The sequence below is a fragment of the Schistocerca nitens genome, chromosome 7 (genome assembly GCF_023898315.1).
Source record: "Schistocerca nitens isolate TAMUIC-IGC-003100 chromosome 7, iqSchNite1.1, whole genome shotgun sequence".
Lineage (NCBI taxonomy): Eukaryota > Metazoa > Arthropoda > Insecta > Orthoptera > Acrididae > Schistocerca > Schistocerca nitens.
The window spans coordinates 323,124,347-323,146,461 of NC_064620.1; the positions used below are offsets into that span (position 1 = coordinate 323,124,347).

At 45.4% G+C, this 22,115-nt stretch overlaps 1 protein-coding gene and 1 pseudogene across 1 annotated transcript in view; both read right to left on the reverse strand.

The window, feature by feature from the left end:
* LOC126195600 (kinesin-like protein KIF26B) overlaps window positions 1-22,115 on the reverse strand; it is a 279,531-nt gene that overhangs the window by 239,642 nt on the left and 17,774 nt on the right. The gene's annotated exons all lie outside the window — the stretch shown is intronic.
* LOC126195950 (5S ribosomal RNA) lies at window positions 14,442-14,559 on the reverse strand (annotated as a pseudogene).

Consider the following 22,115-nt stretch of genomic DNA (forward strand, 5'->3'; position numbering starts at 1 on the left):
TCCACTTGCCGTCATCGTGAGTGCATCACTGTGTTTTGCTGTGTCTGGGAATTTGAAAATGACTGACTTGAAGGAACAAACATCTGGGTTCAGTTTTGTTTTAAGCTCCGCAAAACCACAATTGAACCTCACAGCACAATAACGGAGGCTTTTGGTAAGCAAGCTTTGAGCCAAGCAGAAACATTGGAGTGATTTAAGTAATTTAAAGATGGCCGAAATCTGTGGAAGATGACAAACACACGGGCAGGACGTTATCAAACGCAGCTCCGGAAGCGAACGCGAAAATGCTGGAACTGATCCACATGGACAGAAGGCAGACGATCCTTGATGTTTTTGAAATCGTTGGCATTTCATAAGTGACATTTCAACGCAGTCTAGCTGGTGAGTTGAACACCAGGCGAAGTGCAGCGCAATTCGTCCTTCGTCTTTTGAACACTAACTAGCGAGATCATCGGCTTCAAATTTGCACTGAACTGCAAACATCAGTTCGAAATGAAGCACATTTCCTGGTCAGCGGCATAATTCCTGATTAATCATGGATGTTGAGTTTTGACCCTGAAAGAAAGCAGCAATCTTCGTAGTGGAACGCACTATCCTCTCTGTGACCCAAAAATGCGCACTTTCGCAGCAGCATCAAATAAATGCTTTTCCTTGTTTTTACAGTCATGGAATTGTCCTCAAGGAACTCTTTCCACGTGGTCAGACAGTCATAGGATCTGGACGGAAGGCGCTACACGCAAACGGCTTGCGAGATTGGAGAACGAGGACTGGTGGGATTCTTCCAATAAATCTGTGTAGCGTGAGTCGTGCTTGAGTAGCTCAGTTGCTAGAGCACTTGCCCGTGAAAGGCAAAGGTCCCGAGTTCGAGTCTCGGTCCGGCACACAGTTTTAACCTGCCAGGAAGTTTCATATCAGCGCACACTCCGCTGCAGAGTGAAAATCTCATTCTGGAAACATCCCCCAGGCTGTGGCTAAGCCATGTCCATGTCTCCACAATATCCTTTCTTTCAGGAGTGCTAGTTCTGCAAGGTTCGCAGGAGAGCTTCTGTAAAGTTTGGAAGGTAGGAGACGAGGTACTGTCAGAAGTAAAGCTGTGAGGACGGGGCGTGAGTCGTGCTTGGGTAGCTCAGTTGGTAGAGCACTTGCTCGCGGAAGGCAAAGGTGCAGAGTTCGAGTCTCGTTACAGCACACAGTTTTAATCTGTCAGGAAGTTTAATATAGGTGTTGCCGACCGCAGCGACGTATTCTGTCTGTTTACGTTTTTCTGTATTTGAATACGCATGCCTAAACCAGTTTCTTTGGCGCTTCACTGTATGTCAGTTTTACTGAAATAAATTAAGTATTCTCATTAAATGGGAATTTCATTACTGACTGGCGTAGATGGCGAGACTATTGCAGGAAAACTGCCTCATCACACCTATGTTCGTTTGATGGAATCGATGGAAAAAATAGGAGGATTGTGCCACTACAATAGCATATACACGGTCTGGAGAATTTCGACGTTTGCTTTATCCGCCGACACGCGCGTGTCCACACTGCTGCCGTACACCAAACACACTTTTGTACAAACACTGGTTAATAATCGTACTGGAGCCAACGCTTTGGATCTGATGACGCAGAGATCGCAACGTGTTGAGAGAACGAGACGTGAGCTAATCAAACGCAACGATTAGAGGTCGCCAGAGAGGATTCTCGGGTAGCTCAGACAGAGCATCGTGTCGGCCCGGTATGCGCGGAATGCTGTCGGCGCGGCCAATCACTCGGCCGGTTTGATCTCTGAGGTTAGCCGACACGGCTCGCGCGAGCGGCGCATTAGGGGTCAGGGCGCCGGTGTTCACCTGTAACACGGCAACAACTTCCAGTTTCACATGGCCACTGATTACTGTTGTAACAAGCACTTTACACCGCTGCACATTGGCCATAAGTAGGGCGTTACCTGCTGTTGCAGCGCCGCAGAACACTGTAGAATTAGTGGGGTACCCTGAGGCACGCTTCGCAGATGAGGCAGAATGTAATCTGTGTTGCTAAACGGCTAAAACGCACACATGGACATGCAGACTACCTATGTAACAGTTCCCAGGGGCAACGAAACTTTCATTTCCGATATTTCATATTATTACACGTTTCAGTCACACTAATGTGAGCAACGGCGACGTCCGACGTCAACATGTAATAACCACTCACAGACGTCAGATGGCAGCAGTGAAAGGTATATAAAGCGCATTAGGTGGAAGGGGGTGGGGGGAGGGGGACACTGAAAACATGGCAGTCTTTGTCGTAATGCGGAAAAGCAGCAATTTATCTCATGTCCAAATGGGCACAATCATTGGCTTTCGGGCCAAGGGAGGAAGCATATCTGATACGGCTAAGTCTGTAAACTGCTCGTGTGCCGCCGTGGTTAAAATATACCGTACATGGCAAAATACACCGGGGAAACTTTGGAGCGCCACGGGACAGAGATGACAGAGCTGAAAAGTGGCTGTGGAGACCAGTAAGAGAGAATAGACGTGCAACTGACCGCCCACATGAACCGAGTGGCTACCAACAGTGGCCCCTGAACCACCGTCCAGCGAACGTAGCTGCGTAAGGGACTCCGTAGCAGGTGCCTGATCCATACACCCATGCTGACTGCTGCTTATCGACGACGAAGGCTGGAATTTGCAAGACAGTACAGCTCCTACACGGCGACTGAGTGGCGACAGGTGGCCTTCTCAGACGAACCACATTTCATGCTCTATCGGACAGATGGCTGCTGCCGTGTATGTCGCGAAACGTTTGGAAGCAAACACTCTGCAACCAGGAGGGGGAGATATGGTCTGTGGAACGTTTTCGTGGCATTCCCTCGGTGATCTCGTCGTTCTGGGAGGCAGAATGGGTCAGCACAAGTATGCATCTATCGTTGGGGACCATGTCCACCGGTACAGGTAGTTTGTTTCTTCCTCGGCAGCAGGACAATGCAGAGTGTCACACAGCTCGCAGTTATGTGCGTGGTCCGAAGAGCATCAGGATGAGTTTACCGTATTCTCCAGGACTGAAAACTCCCCGGAAAGCTCAGTCAGGAGACCAGACAGCGAGGTGATCGGTCTCATCGGATTAGGGAAGGACGGGGAAGTAAGTCGGCCGTGCCCTTTCAAATGAACCATCCCGGCATTTGGTTCAAATGGCTCTGAGCACTATGGGACTTAACATCTGAGGTCATCAGTCCCCTAGAACTTAGAACTACTTATACCTAACTAACCTAAGGACATCACGAACATCCATACCCGAGGCAGGATTCGAACCTGCGACCGCAGCCATCGCGCGGGTCCAGACTGTAGCGCCTAGAACCGCGCGGCCACCCCGGCCGGCTCATCCCGGCATTTGTCTGGAGCGATGTAGGGAAATCACGGAAAACCTGAATCAGGATGGCCGGATGCGGGATTGAACCGAATGCGAGTCCAGTGTGCTAGCCACTGCGCCACCTCGCTCGGTGGGGAGGAGCTGACGCATGCAGGTAGAGGGGGATGAGGAGATGGACAGGGAGAGAGGAGGAGGAAATGGACAGAGAAAGGGAGGAAGAGGAGATGGACGGAAGAAGGGGGAAAGAGGAGTCTGACAGAGACAGAAAGGAGGAGATGTGCATAGAGTAAGGTGTAGGAGGAGTTGGACAGAGGGGGAGTGAAGAATGAGATGGACAGAGAGAGCCGGCCGGTTCTAGGCGCTTCAGTCTGGAACCGCTACGGTCACAGCTTCGAATCCTGCCTCGGGCACGGATGTGTGTGCTGTTCTTAGGTTAGTTAGGTTTAAGTAGGTTTAAGTAGGTCTAAGTTCTAGGGGACTGATGACCCCAGATGTTGTCCCATAGTGCTTAGAGCCATTTGACCGTTTGACAGAGAGAGGGGGAAGAAGAACTAAAGAATACTGGAATAAATATATACTTTGGTAATGCCGGGTAATCACCTAGTTCATTTGAAACTAAAAGTTCATAAATTTTTTGTGCAATAAAATACTGAAAGAGATGTTCACTCAAAGCTCAACCCAGGACAAACCACTTGCCTGGGTCACTATCGTTTGGAAATCGTTTGAAGAAAAATAAGAAGGAAAAAACCACACATAACTTTGTGAGCTGTTTTAAATGGTGCCGCTGCCCGCAAGTTGTTATGTAGCATAGTTTTTTAATTGTATTTGAAAATCCAGGAGACCTAGCGTGGACACCCTATATTTTCGTAAGCGCAGTGCCATCATGTGGCATTCATTGTTGCGGTTCGCAGTGAGCATAACGTTTTTGCTCATCTGTATAAGTCGTAATCTACTCGTAAGATATATCCCAACTTTTTATCCGTTCCAAATCATTGCCCATCGAGCCAACTGATCTCCTGCACGTCATACACAGTCCACAAGCTTCGCTGCTAAAATTGCTGCTCTTAAAACCGTAGCAGGACCGGGGTTTTACCGAGTGTGCCAGTCTCCTCCGTCGCTGGCGGACGAGACGGCGATAGCAGCCGGACAGGCTAATGACGTAATCACAGTAATGAAGCGCGCTCAGGAGGGCGGGGCGGGGCGGGGCGAGTGGCTGCCAGCTGCCAGCTGCCAGTGCGTGTCTAGCCTGTAGGACGGTCCCGTTCCGACTTGCCGCGGGAATCTTAATCCGGGCGAACCGCGGCGATAGTATCTGTGCGCCGACGCCCACGCTTTGCCCGCCTCGCGAGTCGCGTGACCGCTGTCAAGGGAGACAGAGCGGCTGCGGCGCTGGCTCCGGCGTCGCGTGCGTATTGTCCTTCCGCGCCTCTGCCCGCGCGAGCAACCGCCGCGAGGCTCCGCTGTGACAGACGCACACAGGCGCTGCCCAACTGCCTCACCACGTGGCGACGGAGTGGGGCTGTGTCCACCAGAGCGGAAGGGACAGGCTACGGGCAATGTCTGTTACTGTACTTTGCTCACAATTGCTTTTACCCTACAGTACCACTATCTGATCAAAAGTACCCGGACAAGTATTAGTGGATATTAATATGGGATGCTCATGCTCTCCTTTATGTTTGCCTGTAAGACGGCTTTGGGGGAGGGGGGGGGGGGTTGGACGTCAAACGGTTCGAGAAGGAGAGGCACCACAGGACATTTTAATTCCACTATACTTTTACAAATAAATTCATAAAACTTCGTGAGCATGACCAGGAAGGATTCAGGATTCACACTCATAACAGTTGAGGCGTAGCGCCTTCGCATCGTTCCTGTCACTTGTTAGGACGATATCGTTATAGGCATGAGTCATCGACAGATGTCACCAGCTGACATGGACCTGAGTTACAGAGCTGCACGTAGTTGTACTAGTAGGGGGCAGAGGTCAGCAGTTGACGGACAGTGCTAGCAAATGGTTCAAATGGCTCTGAGCACTATGGGACTCAACTGCTGTGGTTATCAGGCCCCTAGAACTTAGAACTACTTAAACATAACTAACCTAACGACATCACACACATCCATGCCCGAGGCAGGATTCGAACCTGCGACCGTAGCAGTCGCACGGTTCCGGACTGCGCGCCTAGAACCGCGAGACCACCGCGGCCGGCACAGTCGTAGTCAAAACAATGTTGTAAAGTTATGTTTGATTAACGTATTTGCATAATGATAATTGTTTTATATGTGTAGTAATTAGCAGTGTGAGTGTTGTATGAGTGAAGAAGAACAGAAGTAAATGAAAATTGTTTTGTTTATTCACGAAGTACCAGTTAAACTATACAGGGGATTTACTATAATTAAACGTACAGTCAGTTTATGGTACTAATAAATCGTGAGTAAAACACAAATTAATCGGTAATTTCAGAAGGAGTAATTTTATATTTGATACTCTTCTGAATTTATTTATTTAGCAATTGCCATCGGAAGAAATGTTTTGCTATGATTGGTCATTGAAGTAAAGAGCGGTTTAGCGCGGGACAATACTGCAACCTGATTTGCTGTTTGTGATATCAGCCAATCAGAAAAATGCAGGCTCTCGCCAATCTATGCTGGGAACAAAGCCTTTGGTGTGATCTAGGGGGGTCGGGGTTGAGGGTTCGAACTAGTAACATCTCATTGAAAGCAGCTCCGACGAAAGTACTGTAAAATCGCGGAAAAATGCTAATTACGAGTTCGCGAAGTAGTACAAAGTGTATTTAAGTGAACGGTATAGTGGAAATCGTGTGGAATTTCGGACGGAATACCAAAATTATTGCTTTTGACTGTTAGTTAAAACCGCGTGGCGCGTTGTGCGATCTAAGACTGGAACTGGTATTACGTGTAGAGCAGAGTGCACAACATTTGAGCGATCATTTTCATAACTAAACGATCCGGTGAACTCTATTAACCTCGGTAACGGGTGTAAACACCATAAAAAATGGTTCAAATGGCTCTGAGCACTATGGGACTTAACTTCTAAGGTCATCAGTCCCATAGAACTTAGAACTAGTTAAACCTAACTAACCTAAGGACATCACAAACATCCATGCCCGAGGCAGGATTCGAACCTGCGACCGTAGCGGTCTTGCGGCTCCAGACTGCAGCGCCTTTAACCGCACGGCCACTTCGGCCGGCTGTAAACACCATAAACTGGCTACGTGTGTGATTGTGGTGTGTGTGTGAACTTTACATTTTGTTGCCACTTAGCACGGACTTGGCGGTATTAACTGTGATCTTTATCGTAAAAATACACCTGAAAATTTACATTGCCAAGTTAAAACTTTTATTTCAGTAGCTAGCCACATCCCGTTTACCGGAAAATTCTATGTATGTTGCGACCTGCAATAGACAGTGGTGGTCTAGTATTTTCTACTACAGCTTTTAGCTATACAAATGAACATTGCTGGACACTGGCAGGGCGGTAAAAAGGTAACGTGCGGCGCCGCACAGTGGAAGTTCAAAAACACGAAAAAATAATATTTTTTAAATGTGAAATTTCATGATTTCTTTCACTTACTGTTGGTTGCATTTGTTGCTATAGGTACACTTTTCTTCATAAGTAAGAGAGATTCTTAGATGAATTTTGCACAGCTTACAAATCATACTTACAGGTGTATGAAACTCTAGAATATATTTAATCTATCGAAAAATAAATGGGCTGTTACGTTTTAAACATCGTGTTTAGAGAAAACTCAAATTTTATAGTTAATTATCTCAATTTTTACCACAGTTTTTAACAGATTTGGGAAATTGTAGAGTTTCATACACCTGTAAGTATGGTTTGTATGCTGAGCAAAATTCATCGAAGAATCTCTCTTACTTATGAAGAAAAGTGTACCTACAGCAACAAATGCAGCCAATACCAAGTGAAAAAATGATGAAATTTCACATGTAAAAAAAAATTGTTTTGTTATGTTTTTGAACTTGCTCTGCTATGAGGGTGAATCCTGAATCCTTCCTGGTCATGCTGACAAAGTTCTATTAATTTATTTGTAAAAGTATAGACAGTGCAAATTAAAATGTCCTGTGGTGCCTCTCCTGCTCCAAGTCGGCCCGTTTCACGACCTACCACCCTTAAGTCTGCTGGGGGCACTTTCAGTGAGGTGTCTGATTAAATGTGGAGGAATGGCAGCACGTTCTTCCTCAAGGTGGGATCCAGACGAGGCTGGACTCTAGGATCTTGACCGAAGTCGACGTTCTAAATCATCCCAAAGGTATTCCATTGGGTTCAGACCAGTTCATCTCGAGGATGTCATTCAAATGATTCAAATGGCTCTGAGCATTATGGGACTTATGAGGTCCTCAGTCCCCTAGAACTACTTAAACCTAACTAACCTAAGGACATTACACACACATCCATGCCCGAGGCATAATTCGAACCTGCGCCCGTTGCGGCCGCGCGGTTCCATACTGAAGCTCCTAGAACTGCTCGGCCACACCTGCCGGCAGGGGATGTTATTGTCCACAAACTATTGCCTGGCAAGTGCTGCTTTATTACAAGCTGCACTGTGGTGCTGATACAGAGATCGTCTCAGAATGAAACTTCCTGGCAGATTAAAACTGTGTGCTGGACCGAGACTCGAACTCGTCACCTTTGCCTTTCGCGGGAGAGTGCTACTTTCCAAGTTTCATATTAGCGCACACTTCGCTGCAGAGCGAAAATCACATTCTGGAAACATCCCCCAGGCTGTGGCTAAGCCATGTCTCCGCAATATCCTTTCTTCCAGGAGTGCTAGTTCTGCAAGGTTCGCAGAAGAGCTTCTGTGAAGTTTGGAAAGAAGGAGACAAGGTACTGGCAGAATTGAAGCTGTGAGGACGGGTCGTGAGTCGTGCTTGGGTAGCTCAGATGGTAGAGCACTTGCCCACGAAAGGCAAAGGTCCAGAGTTCGAGTCTCGGTTCGGCACACAGTTTTAATCTGCCAGGAAGTTTCATATTAGCGGACAGTCCGCTGCAGAGAGAAAATCTCATACTGGATCGTCTCAGAATGTTCCTGTACTATACACAGCACTGCATGCTGTCAAATCATAATCTTCTGCATGTAGCGTTTTCTTAAGCGCAATACGTGGACTACACCCTAGCCACGAACACCAGCCAAATACCGTAATAGCACCTCCTTCGTACTTCACTGTCGGCATTACACATGACTGAAGCTAACGTTCTCCCAGAATTCTGCAAAACCCAACCCTTCCATCGAGTTGCTATAGGGTATCCTGTGATTCAGCGCTCGAAGTCACTCGTTTCCAGCCGTCCACTGACCAGAGGCGTCGCCCTTTACGTTGCCTCCAGTGTGGCTTTAGCACTGACTGCATAAATGTGTGGCTTATAACGAGCTGCTCCACCACTGGATCCCGTTATTTTTAACTCCCAGTGCTTGGTGATTGTGCTGGCTCGACTGATGATAGCACTCTGGAACTCACGCGTGGTTCTTCAACTGCTTTCGTGCGATATGTAACAACTTCGCTCCACAATCCTCGACGGTCGCTGTCCGCCATTGTTCTGATTTCTTTCGTCCGCAGCTCGTGGTCGTGCGGTAGCGTTCCCGCTTCCCACTCCCGGGTTCCCGGGTTCGATTCCCGGCGGGGTCAGGGATTTTCACTGCCTCGTGATGACTGGGTGTTGTTTGATGTCCTTAGGTTAGTTAGGTTTAAGTAGTTCTAAGTTCTATGGGACTGATGACCATAGATGTTAAGTCCCATATTGCTCAGAGCCATTTTCTGATTTCTTTCATTTCACAGTCATAGAACCAACAGTCGACTTGGGCAGCTTCAGAAGGCCTGAAATGTCACCGATGGATTTATTCCCTGGTGACACCTAATGACTAGTCTACGTTCAAAGTTCTTTAGCAGGTAGGCCTGATAGAAGAGATACAGAAATCCAATGAAGTGCGGCGAGCATCACTGGTTCACTTGCTCGGCGCGAGTCCTTTACAGAGATGATGCCCAACAAAATCCAGTGGCAGACGCTACAAGAGAAGCGTTGTTCATTACGAATAGGCTTACCATTGAAACTGCGAGTTAGCACTTTTCGAGAACAGCCGGACAACATACTACTTCCTCCCACGTACATCTCACGAAAAGACCGCGACGAGAAAATACGGGAAGTTAGAACTAATACAGAAGATTAGCGACAAATATAACATCCTTTCAACGCGGCATTCGCGAGTGGAACAGGAAAGGGGAGATCAGTTAGTAATACCGGAAGTAGGCCGTTCTCCGTTACGTGGCTTGCAAATTACGACCTACGAGTAGATGTAGAAGTCGCCCAACACTCCTGTCCAACCCATTTTCTGTTACGGGTTTTCTAGTGACAACACAGATACTCCCCGTCTCCTTCTATACCTATCCGCCTATGGCGGCATCCAGTGGGCAATTCCGCATCACATAGAGATGTCCGGATACTTTTCGTTCAGTAGCGTATGTTTCCCACGATAAGTTGTCAGAGAACCGTTCGGAATTTGCTGCTATGTATCTATATGCCTCCGGTGAATGGAAGTCTGCTATTGGTTTGCAGGAGTCTTATAATTACGGTTTGCACCTGTAGGTTGTGCTGTCTTCAAGCTTCATTGTTAACCCTCTGCTACGGTCAGTTCCATATTGTTGCACCGAATTAGTTAGCGCCTGCAGCTAGGCAACAAAATGAATACATTTGAAAAGCAGGCTGCTGTCGCGCCTACCCGGAAAATTTGTGGCAGTGAATTACATGTACGTATTGACGTTCATAGCGCCGCAAACGGTGCCCATATTGATCAACTGTAATGTGAGTTAAAAAATTGGAGATATGGTACCACTGACGTGTTTCTGTTCTTCGTATTTCTTGTAGTTTTTGTGCAGTTTTCTTCTGAAACCTTGGAACATCTTATGATAACCATGGACGTCACATTACTCCCTGCATTGGAAAACTAAACGGCGGGGAATGCATTTTTCGTATCATATCATATCACATCACCCTGAAAAAGAGAACTGGTAGTGAAAGGGTTAAGGTGTATTCCCACAGGCCATACAAATTGCCTATTGCCGACAATATAACCCGAAAATGTTCCTGCCACACAAACTGCAGCCACGTGTTCGACAACACTGCCGACCACTGTTGCCGGGCAATGTTTGCAGGAATACGTTTCCGGACGAGTCTGCAACACAGCGGAAATGAATGTATCTCCCCTGCATTTTCAATCTATAAGGAAAGATATTAGGAACAGAAAGATAAATCGGGTATTGTGGATTTTTTTTTCTTTTTTTTTTTTTTTTCAGGCAAGTGAACTGCTTCTGAAACTTAACTCGTGAACTCATACTGGGGACATACCTTTCTTCCTGAATGCTAAAACACTGTTTTGTATATTTCGTAAAACCAATTCCTTCGGAAATTGTTAAGACCGATACTGATAAGAAGGACTGTACACCAGTTACAATCACTCACTAGTTACCGGCGATAAATACAGGGATATGAGGTACCTGTTTAAAGCGTACTTATCAATATGCCTCCTGGCACCAAACATTTGCTACGTTTTGGTGGAAGAACGCCGAGGATTTAATTAAGGTATTTTGAAATAACAATCAAGCTTTTATGTTAATATTTTGTAGTAGTTCACCAGCTGAAAGACAGAACTACGAAGTTAGAAAAGACGGTTTGTAAGTTGCTGCCTCCCAACACAAAAAAAAGCGTGATAAGACTTTAAAAAAGTCGTGAAGTCTTCACAACATGCGTGGAATATAATTATGGCTCACTATTTCAGAACTTTCACTATGTCAACAATGCTCATTTTAAAGTCGCTGTTTTTGTATATATTATTTGATATTTTATGTTCCATAATTACGTTTGTAGAAGTATGATATTTATGAAATTCCTGGTGCTCTCGCCTACCCACTATTAAATTTCTGTAGATAACAAAAAAAATCTAGGGCCTCTAGTTGCGCTCGTCATGTTTAGAACTGAAATGATATAATATTGCTCCATAGCTCAGATTATGCAGTGCTGTCGGCGTGGGAAAGACGAAGGAAAGCTGAGAATGAGAGGGAAGCATTAACAGACAAGTTCAGACATGGCTTCGCTACACGAAATATTCTCCACCTTTGATGGAGACCGCTGGCAATACTTCTGTAACTACCTGCAACAGCTGCTCCGTCATCATTATTTCCTCGCCCATACGCCAATATTGCCGGGTATTGCAGCCACATTTCAGCGATGTTGACGACAAAACTATTACAGTGACAACTTGCCATAAAATATGGCCATTTTAAACGCAGCTTAAGGGCTGACACTTACGCAGCAATACTTGGTGGACTTGGTGGTTCGGAGTACGGTTGGCACGTTCGGCAGGCAACACGCGCATAATTTTACACACCATTCATCTCCTCAAACTCGAATACTATTCAATGTAGAAATGGTATGAATATGCTCTGAAATAGATGCACCACGTTTTGATTTTCGTTTGTTTACAACAAAATTTTAACACGATGTATGGAAAGTTTATTAATGAAGTTCTAATATCTCTCAAGGTATGCGTTTTAGACCCCATGTTTACTGGACTTTTTTGCTTCGAACGATCCTATCATATCGCTGAAAATTGACCATTCCTCCTGGGACACGCTGAAGATGAAATAAACTTAACCTAACAATACCCAGTAATTGCGTACACAATTCTCAATATTGCACTTACGAGTTTACATGAGCCTTACCTCAATATTTCAATAGTAGTCCACTGTTACGCCTCGAAATGTTTCTTTTATAAAAAGACTGAAACGAAGAAACGGTTATTACGATGGATGTCTACAGCACAGTAGCAACAGCTCCTCTTCTTAAGCAAGGATTCAGCTGCAGTTTTCTGACGTCAAGGAACACTTGATTAACCTCGTTACATCCAGAATAGGAAAATGAAACGGCAACAAATACGAGTATATTCGTACGCGAGGCACGCGACAAATGAAATAAAAAGTCGCTCTTCCGTTGCTCTAGCACTGGCCGGAAAACTAACGTTGACTGTGTGGATCGGAAACTAGCAGTATTTACCGAAGAAAGACAGCAGGAAATTCCCAGGGAGATTTGTTCTCGCACTTAAGTAAATTGACAGATGTAACACAAAGGAAACAGTAGGAGTCGAATCTGTTGTGCGTTACTGCTCAGGAATACAAACGTCAGACTCGAATTGAAGAACTAAGAAAATACGGCTGCAGTACTTTTCTCACAGAACCCACAAGCTATAAAAATAGTCTCCTCAAACAATGAAATAGGTGAAGTAGAGTTTTTTTAATACACAGTATAAGGCGTCGTTTCGTCTCTTGTCTGCTTTACTACTATCCTCTCTGGTGATATTCCCCCGTCACATGTATTTCTATAAGATATTTTTTAACTAGTGTTCATGATAGTAAACTGACTTCCATTACCGCTTCGACTTTGTACTACTGGTCGTTGTTGATAGTTATCAATCACTATTGTTCTTTCACAACTCAGATTTCTCTCCTTTCTTCGGGATGGCTTTATACGAATACGGTTGATAAATTTTTCTGTTTCATAACGTTGAAATACAGTCAACGTAAAAAGAATGGTTATTTATTGTTCTAAGATTGATTGCGGTAAACCCATCACACGCAACTCTCTACTAAGTGCCACGATTATTGTTCTAAATTTCACACTGGAACTTTATATTTCACCACGATAAACAAATACATGTCCTTCGATTCTACCCGCAACGGTAAGCTATTACTCATTTCTGTCTCCAACATGAGCCTCAGAAAACCGTCAACTGGCTCTATCCATCCATACCACGGTATACGTAATATGTTCACGCTCTTCGAAAGCCCACCAACGACAATCCTCGCACTCCTGCTCATGCGGTGTTGCTCCAATTCGCGGGTTAAACGCTGTAACAACGTATCTATTGCCCCGCGCCATAGTGGCTTACCTCTTCTTCCACGTTATTGGAGTTCGAAATCTCTAAAAAGATGAAAGATATCGAAGGCAAAATACGTCTAGATATTATCGGGAACAATTGAATAGAATGTATCAAAGGAATAGGGAATCAATAAAAACTTATGTAGACCGAATTCGAAAAATTAATGTTGATACCTATGAGCTAACGGATTCAGATAGGGTTAATGAAGCCATTCTGCAGGAAGCTGAGCAGAGGGCACTAGACGAATTTTCGCGGGGAATACAACCCGAAATCTCCCCCAAGATTAGGATAGAATTCCCTAAGACTCTCAATGAGGCAGTCAGAATCGCTGTGGCGTTATAGGAAGTTGAGGCAGTAACAAAGACGAGGGGCAGGAAAACAGTATTTAATGCAGAAATAAAATGTTTCAGATGTGGTCGGATGGGAAACATTAGATGCGATTGCAAGGAAGTGCAGTGAAGCAAATGCAGATGTTGTGGTCATATGGAGCGTAATTGCAATGGGTCCTGGCAGAAACATGATAAGAAACCGCAAGGTGGGCCTCATCCCCCTCAGTTAAACGGGGCAGGGGGCGGTGTGTCCACTGTGCAACACTGGTGCAACGCTGGTATAGCGTTCTCTATTGAGCAGGAAGGACTCCGCGACTTGTAGAGCAACGTTGTGTGAACATAGTTCATTCGTGTGCTGCTTTCAATTGCAGCAGTAAGAATGGAAGCAAAAGCAAAGATGGAGAGAATGTTACACTTCACAGGTTACTCATTCGTGGCTGCTGCTTACGTTCTAATATTACTTTTGCATAATATTTCCTCAGAAAACTAATAGTTGTCCCTTAAGTGGTTTAACAGACTATCGGGAACGGTCACACCGCTGTTCTTACCGCTTTAGCAAATACAGGTGAGAAGGCAACGTAATTAAAATTAATGCATGTCAATACTCTCCTCCCGAGCAGGCCATGAAGACCCAACGGTACTGAACGATCGCCGTTACATCCTCAGCCCACAGGTGTCACTGGATGCACATATGGAGGGGCATGTAGTGAACACACCGCTCTCCAGGCCGTATGTTAGGTTCCGAGACCGGAGCCGCTACTTCTCAATCAATCGGCTCCTCAGTTTGCCTCACAAGGACTGAGCGCACCCCACTTGCCAACAGTGCTCGGCAGACCGGATGGTCACCCATCCAAGTGCTTGCCCAGCCCGACAGCGCTTAACTTCGGTGATCTGACGGGAACCGGTGTTACCATTACGGCAAGACCGTTGGCGCATGTCAATACAGTTTATTTGTATTTGTAGTGTTTTGGGATATTTGTAAACATCCCAACACACCATTGGAAAGCCGTCGACAGGAGATGCCTGTGAGTAAGTTAAATAAGGATAAATGTGGTGAGAAAAGGAAACTGTATGTTTTCCTTTCTTGTATGCAGTGAATGTGGAGCAGTGGTGGAGCCGGCGAGAGGGAGACCAGTAAAAGTGGTATTGCAACCACTGGTCCTCCGGGAGCCATTTGGGCCATGGTGCAGCAAGTGCCCGAGTCCGAGAGCCGTTGAGTAAACGACGCACCAACAAGGGCGTAATGAACAACTGAACAGCAGTAGTTGTTTATCTGGTTTGCTCTCTCAGGTCCTAAAGTACGCATGTACGGACGTTTTTGAATGTACTCAAGAGAGTGGTAATACCGTAGCAATTGTTTGTTGTGTTGTTAAAAGAAATTGTGTAAATGTTGGGCAAAATATACCCTTATTTGTGAGAAGTGTGGCTATTTATTTAGTAGCGCAGTAGAAAGAACTTGCGGAAGCATTCCAGGAATCTTCACCGCAGTTGGATCGACAGGGAGGTGGCAAGGAAGGATCCGGACCACCAAACAATTACTCTGAGAAGAGAGGATAAAGGTAATACTACTTTCACCTGACGGTGTATTAGGGTCGGAAAAATACTGTCCACTTATATCGGCCAGGGACGTGACTTCCCGCTAGTGCTGGTATAATACCCACCACAAACCCTACAAAATATACGTCAGCAGAAGAAGAGGGAAAAATACACCCTATATCCTATTAAAACTTCTATTGCATGTATGGTTGTTACATTTAGTTTCATGTCGAGGTTAACGGCGACGCAATACACCGATGGTAGAGTCTTCGCGGCTTCGGCCTGAGACGCTGTACTGTCCACTGCCACGACTGAAGAGATTACCAGCGATAGAGCGAAGATTCTGCCGACGACTATTTCGAAACTGTGATTTTCAAGTTGCATTAATTGCAATTAAAAGGAAAGAGGATCAAAACGAATCTGTAACGTAATTCACATGACGCAATTGTCAGTCTGCTGTTGTCTGCTAGTAAGGTGATACATTTTAACTCGTACAATACCAAGAAAATAAAAGCGTTCTGAGTTGGACGTTAATTTCACGCCATATTTGGTTCTAAACTGAAAAACTCTATTTTCAGAAGTTCAAATGCATTGTATACACCTCTATTTCTATTCAACTAGTAGAAAAATCTTGCTGTTTTTCATAATGTTCGAGATCGTTAATGCAGAGATAAATGAAAGTGGATTTGAATTTCACCAGTATACAGCATGTTTGACAGATTATCGTCGGAATTGCAGTTTTCGAGAGAACGAATGAATGAATTTTTCTTCAGTCAAGCTTTATCTGATACAAGGATCTGCAGATTATAACAAAAATAATTCTCTATTGTAACGGGTAAGGTACGATATTCTTCAAACCGCGTTATATACGTGAAAATAATGTCATTAGTATACTAGTTATTATTATTATTGGTTACTTGTATTTTTCCTACGTTACTGAAGAAAGGAAACCACGAAAGCCAAGAAATGAAATTTTTAGTTACTTGATTTTTTATGGTTGCTAGCAAGTTATCAAAAATCAGTGTTGCTGAATAATGGACACATTTCCGGACCAAAGTGAGTGACTTTATGGAGATTAATTTTAATCCTAGTACTGATTCCATGAACCAACATGTTGGTTTGAAAAACAGATGTATTATTTATAAAAGCAAGACGTAATTGTTTGCGGACCTCAAATAATTCGTATAACACGCTTTTCGACTCGTAAAACTTTACCTTGGCTTAATTAATTATCCTACAAAATCACCATGCATGACGTTATGAAAAGAAAGTAACCAAAGTACGATAACTTTTTATTTTTGTATCGTTTACCTTTGAAAACTTCCGCAATATCAAGTAAGGAATATTTTAGGCGTCTCGGCATCTCTTTGGTAAACTCCTCCCAGTTTATTTATTATCGAGTAGTAATGCCAAGAAGTTAACACCGTCCACCTCTTCTACCTGTTTTCCACCATATTGTAGATATGTACTGGGAGGAAATCTCTTATAAGTTGTAAATTGCATGTAATTGCCCTTTCGGACTTTAATGACAAGCGCATTGTTTCATGACGTAATTTGTTACGTAAAATGTTGTCCACCAAGCACCCCTACATCTAGATACGAGTAGCAACATTTGTGGACTGTCATGTACGAAACAATTCGCGCTCCAAAGTAGACTACACTTCGTATAGCTTTTCTGCGGTTGGCTCCTGAGTTCTGACAGAAAGGCAACGGCAGAACGAGAAACAGCAAACAACTACCAGCTTTTACGGAACAACTGGGTCATTTGTTTCCAGTTGGAAATGAAATCCACAAACGACTTGTCCCATCAACGGACCGCTAGCGTGGGTGGCGTGCTGATATCAGAACATTTGTTGCTGCCTGCAATCTCAGCAGCCATTTTTTTCCTTGGGACGAAAAGGTTGTCTCTCATTTGGGCACGCACGACGGCTGTGTTGATCCTGGAAAGACGTATGAATCGCAGCCGAAGATATGTACCCCGTCAGTGTTGCGTTGTCTGCCGATTGTCCTGAAACGCTAAGCTTTCTGTTAATGATGCCAATAGCTACGGTACCAGTAATGCACTCTTAATGGACACAGAGATAGAATCATCCGTCAAACGTTTTCAGAATACGTTCTCAGCGACCCGACAGAGAGATTCATCAAGGCATGTAGTAATTGGATTTCTCTCTTTCCGTTTCATAAGCTTTTACGCTAAAAAAAATTTCTCTCACAACAGAGTGTGCACGTAATTTTAAAAGTGCCTGACAAGCCTTTTAGCTCTAACCTAATTAATGGTAATTTATTTTCCGTACCCCTGACATACAAACAGCCGAAATAAATAAAAATTCCATTTCAAAAGAGAAGACAATGGCGTATAATGCTGCGACGATGTACGTTGTCTGGCATGCTGCTGCTGTGTAGTTGGCAGTAGCAGATTTTTGGTTGGCAGTAAGAAGCATAATCATTTCAAATGATCACATAGTGACTGGGATGTAGCGATTACAAAACTGTTAGCAGTACAAAAATTTTCTGTTTAGATCACGAAGTATTTTTATTAACGTAAGATCTATTGCAGTGCCTTACCCACGATCGTAATATATACAATGCTTGACTGCGTGTAATTCGTCTCGTACTCTGCTGTTTATGATAGTGTAGTCCACACTAACGTGATACTTATAGTCAGGTATACCTGATTACGATGATTTAGGCACTGAAAACCGTCATATGTTAGTAAAAACAGTTTGCAATTGAGACAGAAATAAAATATTTCTTAAGGCTGAATAACAAGTACACTGTTTTTGTTCTACTGATTTTTGATTATTTCAGGCTAGTTTTCTGCTTACTGGGCCATCTTCAGGAAATAACTGATTAGTATCTGAAAGGGACACTAGTTTTTGGGTTACAGTATAAGTAAGGATACATTCACTTGCATGGAGTGTTGTGCATCAGACTTGTTTCTCAACGTTGAGATTACAATTTACACAATGGACAATGTTAATCACAATAATTAATTAAATGCACAATATTACAGGTTAAATGATTATAATGCTAAATTTTGTGAGGTCCTGACACTGTCTGAGAAATTGTTAAACTGATCACTCCTCATTTATGTTGTGCGAAAACATGTTTTTTAACGTTGTCGACTAAACTTTAATCAGTGGACAGCATTATACATATTATTTTATTGTGTATAATACTGTGCATTGCCTAAAATCTAGTTAACAATGTTATAACGAACATGTTTGTTGCACAATATAAATGAAGAGTGTTCAGTTTAACAGACTGCTGCACATGTGGGAAAACATGTATCAATCATGTGTCGCTGCTTTCAGCAGTGGTCTGCGGCACATTCCCTCACCTGTAGGCCAGGTTCTGGACGTCCGCACTGTACAGACGCATGTCAACATCAGCACATTGTTCGGGTTGAGGTGGCCGACCGAACATCATCCAGCGAAGAAATTCGAGTACTTGTTGCGAGTGTTGCGTTACCGAGGAACAGTGGAAACACTCTGCTTGTAGCAGGACTAAGATCACACGCGCCTCTGCCAGGACTACCACTGGCATCAGGACGCTGCCCAACACGGCTACTCTGGTGTCTTGAAACCGTCGACTGGAGACTGGAATGGCGCTCCGTTGTCTTCAACGATGACAGTAGGTACTGGCAGTACGCGAATGATGACGTACACATGTGTACAGTACGCTTGGTGAGCGGCCGATTCCGGAATGTATTTTCCCACGTGCCACCGCAGGCCTCCTTGACTGGAAAGTCATCATTTACAGCTCGAGATCACATTTGGTGTTTCTGCAGGGTAGGTAACCAGTGACCGTTAAATTGCACGGGTTGTTACTGCCATTTCTTCGACAGGAAGATGATGTATTTTTCAGCAGGACAATGCACGTCCACATACGGATGCTGCTAGACAACGTGTTCTTCGTGGTGCGCAACAACTTCCCTGATAGCAAGAGTAGCAGAGCTCTCAATTGAAAACGTGTGGGACATGGTGAAGTGGGAACGTACTCGTCCTCCAGAGCCTGCTAAAGCATTTGCCGAATGGCAACAAAGGGCGTAAGATGCTCAATACCTTTCGTTGCAGGATGGAATTCGGTACCCTTATGATCGCTTGCAAGCGGGAAACACGGCTGCTTTACCGCCAGAGGGAGCTACAGTGCATTGACGCGACAGTTGGGGCACTCTTTACTGAGATATTTGTGTTTCATTTGGTCTGAATTTGTTGACATATAGGCCAACAATGGCCAACGGTCTTGTTGCAGTAATAACACCGGTTCCTGTCAAATCACCGAAGTTAAGCGCTGTCGGGCTTGTTTAACACTTGGACGGGTGACCGTTCGTGTGTGCCGAACGCTGTTGGCAAGTGGTGTGCACTCTCTTTTTGTGAGACGAATTATTGAGGACCTATTTGACTGAGAAGTAGCGGTTCCGGTCACGAAAGCTGACAGGGGCCAGAGAGCGGTGTGCTGACCACATGCCCCTCCATATCTGCATCCGGCTACGCCTATCGTCTGAGGGTGACACGGCGGTCGGTCGGTACCGTTTGACTTTCCGAGGCCTATTCGGACGGAGTTTGGTTATGTACACTCCTACAATGATTAGCAACCTGTCACATCAATCCATACGTACTATAAAAATCTTTGTATGTATATATCTACATTGTGTGTGTGTGTGTTGCATATCTCCTTGGTAAACACTGGACAAACCAAACTAGGCATACATATGCCTTGCTCCACATATCCCCTACCACCTACCTAGCGTAGTTACGGAGATATGACGTCATAAATAATGACATTCGTGAGAAAATGGCGCATAACCCATGGAGTTCTAATACATTTATTCTTTACTGCTACGACACTTCTACGGTCGAGTCAAGTAAGGAAATCGCTGACATTTGGCAGCTTTCAACCGCGAAGCGCAAACAGCTGTAGGCGAAGACGATTGTTATCTACACTCCTGGAAATTGAAATAAGAACACCGTGAATTCATTGTCCCAGGAAGGGGAAACTTTATTGACACATTCCTGGGGTCAGATACATCACATGATCACACTGACAGAACCACAGGCACATAGACACAGGCAACAGAGTATCCACAATGTCGGCACTAGTACAGTGTATATCCACCTTTCGCAGCAATGCAGGCTGCTATTCTACCATGGAGACGATCGTAGAGATGCTGGATGTAGTCCTGTGGAACGGCTTGCCATGCCATTTCCACCTGGCGCCTCAGTTGGACCAGCGTTCGTGCTGGACGTGCAGACCGCGTGAGACGACGCTTCATCCAGTCCCAAACATGCTCAATGGGGGACAGATCCGGAGATCTTGCTGGCCAGGGTAGTTGACTTACACCTTCTAGAGCACGTTGGGTGGCACGGGATACATGCGGACGTGCATTGTCCTGTTGGAACAGCAAGTTCCCTTGCCGGTCTAGGAATGGTAGAACGATGGGTTCGATGACGGTTTGGATGTACCGTGCACTATTCAGTGTCCCCTCGACGATCACCAGTGGTGTACGGCCAGTGTAGGAGATCGCTCCCCACACCATGATGCCGGGTGTTGGCCCTGTGTGCCTCGGTCGTATGCAGTCCTGATTGTGGCGCTCATCTGCACGGCGCCAAACACGCATACGACCATCATTGGCACCAAGGCAGAAGCGACTCTCATCGCTGAAGACGACACTCCATTCGTCCCTCCATTCACGCCTGTCGCGACACCACTGGAGGCGGGCTGCACGATGTTGGGGCGTGAGCGGAAGACGGCCTAACGGTGTGCGGGACCGTAGCCCAGCTTCATGGAGACGGTTGCGAATGGTCCTCGCCGATACCCCAGGAGTAACAGTGTCCCTAATTTGCTGGGAAGTGGCGGTGCGGTCCCCTACGGCACTGCGTAGGATCCTACGGTCTTGGCGTGCATCCGTGCGTCGCTGCGGTCCGGTCCCAGGTCGACGGGCACGTGCACCTTCCGCCGACCACTGGCGACAACATCGATGTACTGTGGAGACCTCACGCCCCACATGTTGAGCAATTCGGCGGTACGTCCACCCGGCCTCCCGCATGCCCACTATACGCCCTCGCTCAATGTCCGTCAACTGCACATACGGTTCACGTCCACGCTGTCGCGGCATGCTACCAGTGTTAAAGACTGCGATGGAGCTCCGTATGCCACGGCAAACTGGCTGACACTGACGGCGGCGGTGCACAAATGCTGCGCAGCTAGCGCCATTCGACGGCCAACACCGCGGTTCCTGGTGTGTCCGCTGTGCCGTGCGTGTGATCATTGCTTGTACAGCCCTCTCGCAGTGTCCGGAGCAAGTATGGTGGGTCTGACACACCGGTGTCAATGTGTTCTTTTTTCCATTTCCAGGAGTGTATAAAGCTATGAAGAGGCGTTACCTTAGAGACGTTTACAAAATCAGATTGTTCGGGAACGTGTTTCTTAATTTGGATAGTGTATTTATTCATTTGTACATTACGCATATTTCTTTGTACGACTGTTTCGTAATTTAAAAGGTGTTTTCACGAATGCGTGGAAATGAAAGTTTTTCGATACTTCTCTACTAACGTAGTTAATTTTTTGTTTTCGTTTCTAATAGAAAATTGGCAAAGTAAATACCCGAGAAACGCCGGGTTTGTCAGCTAGCTGTCAATAAAGTGGCCTTGTCCTTGTGGATGTCGCATTTTCTTCCAGCAGTGTTTATTCCACAGCAGAGAATGTTCTGGCGTGGCTGAATAATTTACTGAAACATCTTAAACGTATCCTGTGTGTGGAGGTCTCACACAGAGCTCTGTAAGGAGCTCGCAGTAAAGTAGTCATGTGTGAATTATAACACATTCCCACGAGCAGCAGGCGGATACGGAGGTGTGATGCTATCGCCCTGGGAGCTGGAGACCTGCTGCTGGGGCAGACAACCTGTTCTCCAAGACGCAGCCTATGCTGGTTACCTTCGCGCTACATGGCA